Source organism: Heloderma suspectum, chromosome 2 (genome assembly GCF_057233095.1).
Source record: "Heloderma suspectum isolate Gila_16-S chromosome 2, 16-S_ref, whole genome shotgun sequence".
NCBI classification, from domain to species: domain Eukaryota; kingdom Metazoa; phylum Chordata; class Lepidosauria; order Squamata; family Helodermatidae; genus Heloderma; species Heloderma suspectum.
The window spans coordinates 213,309,315-213,318,929 of NC_139459.1; positions in this window are offsets into that span (position 1 = coordinate 213,309,315).

The following is a 9,615-nucleotide window of genomic DNA, read 5'->3' on the forward strand; positions in this document are numbered from 1 at the left end:
CAATTTTCTCTCAACTTTCTGCAACTTCTTTCTGATGTCTTGGCAACTATTTCCCACAAACTGAGTCATGAGAATCCTTAAATTATTTGTGTCCTTCAAGTCAATATCAGTATACTTGGCGAAGGCTTCCCTTAGCCTTTGGAGGAACATGGCAGGAGGTTCGTTTTTGTCTTGTTTTAAAGTCAGGACTTTTTGCAAATTGGGGGCCCCCCGCGCGGCTTGCTTCATGCCCGCTAAAACGAACCGAAAATACTCAGCATGTAGCTGTCTCTGTGCCGCCATGGCTACCCCCCAATCGGGCCGTCCTGTGGGCAGAGCTGCTGCCATCTCATCCTCAGTTGCCTGGGGGTGTTCCTCTTTAAACCTGGCCCGTGCCCCTGCAAGGATGGTTGGTTTCTTATTGACCGTCACAGGAGGGGCCAGAGACATGCATTTGACAACCCACGGAGCGGGCTTGCCGCCAAGGGGTACGCAGGTCGCCCATGAATCGATATAGGGGAACTGGTCTCAACTTCCCCTCTGTGTTACTATTATACGCACAGCAGATACCAGGGTTGGGTCAAAAGACCCCTCGGGTGGCCATTTGGGTTCTACTACCGGCCATTCCCGGGCACAAAGAAGGACACGGCGATCCTTTGTCATCTTAGTTCTATAATCTTGCCTAAAATGTGACCAGTTGCGCAAACAACACTCCAAGGGCATATGGGACTCTCCTGTAGGCCTGGATTGGGACCTGCCCATGACGGTGGGGATTTCAATCAACAATTCTCGCGCTTCGCCCTCCTCTGACCCAGCCCGTCTCCGGGGTAGGGAAATGCAGATCGGGGCTCCTCACTCGCTTCGCCCGTAGGCGTCTCACACAATCGCAAACACACCACCGTCCCGCGTTTATCCCCTAATGTAAGCTGTTTCACTTACCCCAAAAGCCTCTTCTGTCCCGCCCGCAGCTGCGTCCAGCTGCTTTATTGATCCACTGCCGGTGCCTAAAAGGAGTGATCACGTCTCCCTCTTCCTCTGGCGTTGGTCCCCAAGCGCTTTTGCCACCGCCGTCGTGAGGAGAAGGCAGTGTAAACAACCGCCTGTGGCCACTTCTCCTCTGCGGCCCCTCGGTTCAGCGCAAAGGGGACGTGCCTCGAAGCAGGATCCGAGTCACGGCACCAAATTGTTAGATAAAAAGTTCTTGCTTCTGGTTGAAAGAAAGGATGCCAGACAGGCAGCAGTGGATCCAACACTATTTTATTGAACGTTTTGCAAAACGGGTGCAGAGCAGTCAGCAGTCTGGACCCCGAGCTAAGCAAGCATAAGTCTTTTTATACCCCCTCCCCTTTACAATTTTTTGTTAGCCACAACATGTCAACTGACTGAGCCGTTAGCTGACTCCTTAGAGCACGACTGTGTCAACATGTTTATTTCTGATTATGCTTATGTGACTGTCTCACTAGACTTCCCCTTTTTAACAGATGTACACTGCCACTGGACATGTGTCCGGTGGGCTCAATAATTATGACTAATAGCTCAAAGGTCTAACAAAGAGCTGACAGCCAAAGAATAAGAGGACAGTCTTTTTCTAACACTTATAGGATTGTTGCTTTCTCATAGCCCCGTGAAGAATCTAAGATTTTGATACAAATGTTTCTTCGGACTCTGTTTTACCTTCCTTTATTTTTAAATTCTTGTGAACCAGCATTAGGCCTAACATTTGTTTCATTAATATGTTGTTACACTAGAGAACTATTCTCATTTTGTTTTAATTTTAGAGCTAAACGCTTCTCAGGTTCCATATTTTAACGAGCAGCTAGGAGACAGATTTATATTGACTGATAAGGTCTGTTTCTTCACTTGATGCCAGGGAGGAAGTTTGAGGTGCAAATATTTATGACTCTTGGTTTCCGATAAGGAAGTTTGGAAGAGAGGCTGTAAAAAAAAAAAAAAAAGTGACCAAGACTTTTGGTCCAGTAATTAATCAATGGGAGATGCCCTGGAGGATGACGATGTCATCTAAAGGACCCACAAACCACTGTGAGTGAGCAATCATGAGCGCAAAATAAAAGCCTCATGTAGAAATGCCCTTACTCAAACTTCAGTTTCCTAGAAGGCAGGCACTGGAGACTTGTGGTGTTTCTTTTATAAAAGGTTTATTTACACTGTGCTCAAGATGAGGGTCCACAACATCTCCAGTCCAATAGATCCCTGCTCCCGCTCAGCACCTAAAGCAGCTCTCCCTTTGTCTTAAATCCACCCTTCCCCCAGCCTCACTTCCTGCTACTTTCTCAGCCCTCACTCCCGCCGCCCCACTTGGCCTAATGGAACAAAGGTTACCAATTCAAGAGTTACAGAGTTGGGGGGAATCCTCAACCTCTATATAATCAGAGGCATTGAGTTGTAAGGTACCCCTGGAGGTAATTTAGGCTGACCCCAAGCACATAACAATATTGTTTATTTTGTATTATGTTTTCAATGTTGTTATGAATATATGACTTCTCACCATTTGTCTGTTATTTCAATGAATGTTAAATTGATTTTATTTTTGGTGTGGTTTGGGCTTAATGATCATTCTCCATATGCTCACCGGAGCAACTAAAAATAGAGGGATATAGAACCTGGTTTTTCATACAGTAGACTTCAAGACCAGAGGGTACAGAAAGGCCATGTATTTTGAACCCTCAAAACTGAACCTGCACAGGATCTGTTCACCTTATTGTTTGCTGGTGCAGTGAAGAGATCCATAATGAGTTGCAATCACCTCTTGATAAGGCTTCCTCAACTGGACTGGAAAGAAATCTGGCTTACAGGACAGAGATTGTGCAAGATGCCTTGTGGCGCTGAAATTGCCTTACTTGTCTAAAATGCACTTTGGTAGCTTTAGCAATGAAAGAGAATGAAATGAGTTCCAGAAAACAGAGGCTTACACATGTTAATACAAGTGGCTGTATTAACTGTATAAAAACCACACTTGCAAGCAACGTGGATCTCTCCCCCCCCCCATTTTTTGTCAATAGGTCATTGTTGTTGTTGTTCAGTCGTTCAGTCGTGTCCGACTCTTCGTGACCCCATGGACCATAGCACGCCAGGCCTTCCTGTCCTGCGCTCTCTCCCGGAGCGTGCTCAAGTTCATATTCATTGCATCCGTGATGCTATCTAGCCATCTCATCCTCTGCCGTCCCCTTCTCCTTTTGCCTTCAGTCTTTCCCAGCATCAGGGTCTTTTCCAGGGAGTTTTCTCTTCGCATTAGGTGGCCAAAATATTTCAGCTTCAGCTTCATTATCTGTCCTTCCAATGAGCACTCAGGCTTGATTTCCTTTAGGATGGACTGATTTGACCTCCTTGCAGTCCAGGGGACTCATAAGAGTCTTCTCCAGCACCACAGTTCGAAAGCATCAATTCTTCGGCGCTCAGCCTTCCTTATAGTCCAGCTCTCACAGCCATACATTACTACTGGGAAAACCATAGCTTTGATTAGACGGACCTTTGTCGGCAAGGTGATGTCTCTGCTTCTTACTATGCTGTCTAGGTTGGCCATAGCTTTCCTCCCCAGGAGCAAGCGTCTTTTAATTTCATGGCTACAGTCACCGTCTGCGGTGATCTTGGAGCCCAAGAAAGTAAAATCTGTCACTGCTTCCATTGCTTCCCCTTCTATATGCCAGGAAGTGATGGGGCCAGATGCCATGATCTTAGTTTTTTTAATGTTGAGTTTCAAACCAGCTTTTGCACTCTCCTCTTTCACCCTCAACAACAGGCTCTTTAGATCCTCTTCGCTTTCTGCCATTAGGGTGGTACCGTCTGCATATCGGAGGTTGTTGATAATTCTCCCAGCAATCTTAATTCCGACCTCTGATTCATCCAACCCGGCATTTCTCATGATGTACTCTGCATATAAGTTAAATAAGCAGGGTGACAATATGCAGCCTTGTCGTACTCCTTTCCCAATTTTGAACCAATCGGTTGTTCCATGTCCGGTTCTTACTGTTGCTTCTTGACCCTCGTACAGGTTTCTCAGGAGACAGGTAAGGTGGTCTGGTACTCCCATCACTTTAAGAATTTGCCACAGTTTGTTGTGATCCACACAATCAAAGGCTTTAGCGTAGTCAATGAAGCAGAAATAGACATTTTTCTGGAATTCTCTTGCTTTCTCCATGATCCAGCGAATGTTGGCGATTTGATCTCTAGTTCCTCTGCCTCTTCGAAACCCAGCTTGTACTTCCGGTAGTTCTCGGTTCGCATACTGCTGAAGCCTAGCTTGTAGGATTTTGAGCATCACCTTGCTGGCATGTGAAATGAGCGCAATTGTGCGGTAGTTTGAACACTCTTTGGCGTTGCCCTTCTTTGGAATTGGAATGTAAACTGACCTTTTCCAGTCTTGTGGCCACTATTGAGTGTTCCAGATTTGTTGGCATATTGAATGCAGCACTTTAACAGCATCATCTTTTAGGATTTTAAATAGCTCGGCTGGAATACTGTCATCTCCGCTAGCTTTTTTGTTACTAATGCTTGCTAAGGCCCACTTGACTTCACTCTCTAGGATGTCCGGCTCAAGTTCAGTGACCGCACTATTATGGCTATCAGGGACATTCAGATCTTTCCTGTATAGTTCTTCTGTGTATTCTTGCCACCTCTTCTTAATCTCATCTGCTTCTGTTAGGTCCCTGCCTTCTTTGTCCTTTATCATGCCCGTCTTTGCACAAAACGTTCCCTTGAGATCTCCAATTTTCTTGAAGAGATCTCTAGTCTTTCCCATTCTGTTGTTTTCCTCGATTTCTTTGCATTGTTCATTTAAGAAGGCCTTCTTGTCTTTCCTTGCTATTCTCTGGAACTCTGCATTCAGTTGGATATATCTTCCCCTTTCTCCCTTGCTTTTCGCTTCCATTCTTTCGTGAGCTACTTGTAAAGCCTCATCAGACAGCCACTTTGCTTTCTTGCATTTCTTTTTCTTTGGGATGGATTTCGTTGCTGCCTCCTGAACAATGTTACGGACCTCCGTCCATAGTTCCTCAGGCACTCTGTCTATCAGGTCTAATCCCTGAAATCTATTCCTCACCTCCACTGTATATTCATCAGGGATATGATTTAGGTCATACCTGAATGGTTTAGTGGTTTTCCCGACGTTCTTCAATTTAAGCCGAAATTTTGCAAGAAGCAGCTCATGATCTGAGCCACAGTCAGCTCCAGGTCTTGTTTTTACTGACTGTATGGAGCTTCTCCATCTTTGGCTGCAAAGGACATAATCAATCTGATTTCGATATTGACCATCTGGTGACGTCCATGTGTAGAGTCGCCTCTTGTGCTGTTGGAAAAGAGTGTTTGCTATGATCAGCATGTTCTCTTGGCAAAACTCTATTAGCTTTTGTCCTGCTTCATTTTGTACACCAAGGCCATGCCTGCCTGTTATCCCGGTGATTTCTTGACTTCCTACTTTAGCATTCCAATCCCCTATGATGAAGAGGACGTCTTTTTTTGGTGTTAGTTCTAGAAGGTGTTGTAGGTCTTCATAGAACCGATCAACCTCAGCTTCTTCGGCCTCAGTGGTTGGGGCACAGACTTGAATTACTGTGATGTTGAATGGTTTGCCTTGGATTCGTACTGAGATCATTCTATCATTTTTAAGATTGTACCCCAGTACTGCTTTTCCCACCCTTTTGTTGACTATGAGTGCTACTCCATTTCTTCTAAGGGATTCTTGCCCACAATATATGATGGTCACCTGAATTAAATTCGCCCATGCCTGTCCATTTTAGTTCGCTGATTCCCAAGATGTCGATGTTCAATCTTGCCATCTCATGTTTGACCACCTCCACCTTACCTTGATTCATTGATCTGACATTCCAGGTTCCTAAACAATATTGTTCTTTACAGCATCGGATCTCCTTTTCACCACCAGACACATCCACAGCTGAGTGTCCTTTCGGGTTTGGCCCAGCCGCTTCACTCTTTCTGGTGCTACTTGGAAATACCCTCTGCTCTTCCCCAGTAGCATATTGGACACCTTCCGACCTGAGGGGCTCATCTTCCGGCGTCATATCTTTTAGCCTTGTGATACCTTCCATGGGGTTTTCTTGGCAAGAATACTGGAGTGGGTTGCCATTTCCCAACAAATACCTTACTTGGAATGATGAGAACTACATTGACAGGTTTTCTGTAGAAAACAAGACTAAATGCAATAGTTAGGTAAACATAGGTTAATGTGCATCCTCTGTAGACACTGGTGAGTCAATAGGGAGGCGTGGCAGCATCTTGTATAACAGCAATTGCTTCCATGAGTAACTTTTGAATTATCTCTGGAGCTTCTGGAATATAGGAACAGACTATATGATCTCATGAGATATGCAGAATCTAGAGAGTTCCCTTGCTGGAGAACCCAGGAGTTTCTTCCTCCTTCAGGGGATCTTGAACCCATGACCCAAGGAAGGCTGGATGTATCTTCTGTAAGTCTCCTGCCAAGGAGTGAAAAGAGCACATGGCTCTGCAGCCACCTTTCCCACTGAGCTATACTGGCTGATGATCAGTAAACTTGAATGTTGGGTACTTGAGAGAACAAAATGTTTTGTCTTGAACTAACGGAGTTTTAGACAATCATATTCTTGAATACCTATCTGTGGAGAAAAACCTCTCTAGCTAGTTGAAGTTTTTAACCCTTCTCCAATGTGACAGGCTATTGTCATCCTGGTAGAAAAACTGTGAGTTCCTATAATTCCTGAGCTGAAACTGCTGCCTGCAGGGAAGTAATAAAGGACTTTAAAGTTTTCTCTTATCTACGAAACAGAGTAAAAAGCTGCTTCTTGTCTTGGATTCAATCACAACTTCTTCAAAGGCTCTCAAAAAGAAAAGAATAAAACATAAATCAATCCCAGACGTGAAGTATATACTTCATATATTACAGAGAACTAGGTTCTTCTGAGGTGCAAATTCCAGGAATTTGTTAGGCCAAAGACTTGAAATCCTGTAGAAGGATTAATGGCCAAGGCTTTAGATAAACTCATTTATCCACAGCTTTGGAACCAGAATGTAGCTATCAGACCATCCACCAGGGTGTCATGAAGAATTATTTATTTATTTCAAAATTGTAGCCATCAAAAGGAGCTAGCAGGCTCTTCTACTGTTGCCTTTGGAAACTCCCCCTTGGCCTCTCATGGCGTAGCAGAGGCAGCTCCGTAACAAAAATAAAAGTACTGGAACTCTTCGGGTTCTTCACCAGAAAGTTTGTCATCCTTCGATTCCTAAGTGGGGAGAGGTCTGGCATAGTTAACTTCTTAACATACTGAGGTACAGCCTCCTCTATCTTAGACTGACTGACAAGTTTTTCAGGGGGGGGGGTCCTTTATAACTCCCCAGCTTAGTGAGAATACTGAGGGGGAATTGGACAAAGTCCCTTTGGCAGAGCTGCATGAAGAAGAGGAGGAATAGAAAAATACTTACATTCCTGTTTGCTCTTTTTGTAGCCCGAACTGCCCCGGAACAGCGGCACTGCAGTGCCCTTTTTTCCTTCTTGTGTCTTATGCTCCCCTGAATGGGACAGTGAATGGCTAGGCCTCTCACCGTGCCCTTAAATTTCCTGTGCCACAATCTGTTTGACCCAAGCAAGGAAATAGGGGTGGGACTGATCAGCGCTTTAGTCTGCCACAAATTAGAAAGAATATGGGAGGGCCACAGGTAGACTCCCTCCTGCTGGATCCTTCAGTGATTCTGCTAATCACTGTGGCGCAGCGTTGGAGGAGCCTTTGTAAGTGATGCCTGGTCCTGGGTAGGGGCAAGGATAGGGACTAGCGGGGGCAGTAATGGAGCCAGACCTGCATCCCTGCTCCCTAACAGGGAGGGGCAGGGCACTGCTCCTTCTGGTGCTTTAAAAAAATTATTTTATTGCGTTTTAATCACATATTTTCAATGTAATCAATGAACACATAAAAATATTATAACAAAACACAAACCTTACATGGGAAGGTTTTCTTTGTCTGGTAAATGTTCATTAGGGCCACTAAAGATAGGTAGTAGTGCCAATTTAGGATCCATGTGAACCTCCACTCCTGTTATATTACTGCATTCTTAAAAGACCTCTCCAAAAGCTATGTATTTTTCCACATTCCCACCACATATGATGATACGTACCTAATGTATTACATCCCCTCCAACAGTTTGGTGATGTTGTTTTGTATATAAGGCTTAAAGTTACCGGGGTTAAATGCCACCACAGTACTACCCTCAAGGAGTTTTCACATATTTTTGCTGACACTGAGCGATATGGCTTTTTAACCCATATTTCATTCCATTTCTTTTCCTCTGTTTTTTCTTATATGTCACGTTCCCATATTTCTTTCAGCCCTAGGGTTGTTCTCATTGTTTCCATAATTAATATCTTATATATGTTGGATGTGAGGCCTTTGATGGAGGATTCAGATATAAATATCAGTTGTTCAAATGCTGTTAATAGTCTTGTGGCCTGTTTCCAAACTATAGGGTTGGTATTAAAATGGACTACCTGGTGTAATTGGAACCAGTTTACTTCTATGCCTTCTAGTTGGTCTTTTAGTTGTGGGCCTGTTTGGGGGGTAAATCCCTCAAATAAATCCTTTAACCTAAATAATCTGGCCTGCTTCCATGTGCTAAATTGGGGCCATTTGTCCTTATCATAAAAATTTGAATGCAGTAAAAATGGTATAAGCGGGGAAACATGGTGATAATGTATGTTGCCATTTCCTCCATATTTTAAATGTTAAATGTAAGAAGGGATTAGTAATCACCTCTAAATCTTTTGCTTTGGAAATTGTAAAGGGAAGACCTTGAATTCTATTTTTGCTAATTCCTATGGACTCCATATTTATCCATTGATGTTCTTCATTCATATAAATTAGATTTATCGCTTGCCTAATTTGGAATGCCTCAAAGTACAATTGTATATATGGTATGCCTATTCCTCCATTTCTGGGTTGTCTATATAAGATTTTTTATTCATTCTGTATTTTTTATTAATAAATTTGTGTATAATGTTCTGCCAGGTTTTTAACCATTTATCTGGGATTGCAATTGGCAATCTTGAAAAATATGTGAGTTTGGAAAGGATTGTCATTTTCACCACTTCCACTTTACCCAGCCAAGACAGGTTACCTTTGGTCCAATTTTTCATGTATTTTTTAATTTGGTTAGTTAGGGGGAGATAGTTTATTTTTATTAGTTTGGGGAGATTTTTTGTTATTTAGACACCCAGATATTTTAGGCTTGATATACATAGTGTAATTCCTGAGTTGATTCGTACATTAATTTTTGGATTTTTATTTAAGTTGATATATAGGATTTCAGATTTTTTTAGTTAATTTGAAGACCTGACACCTTACCAAAATTTCATTCATAATGGATTTCTCTGTGTGTTAGCATTAATGCGATATCATCTGCAAAAAGGTTAACCTTGTATTCAGTTCCATTAATTTTAATGCCTTTAATATTCTCATTTTCTCTTATTCTAATTGCCAGGAGCTCAATAAAAAAGGTAAATAGGAGTGGCAAAAGTGGGTACCCCTGTTTCATGCCCCTATTTAATTTAATCTTTCTGGAGTCTTATTCATTAGTTCTGATTACTGCATGGTTATCTTTGTATAACTGATTTAATCAATTAGTAAATTTAGGTCAAAA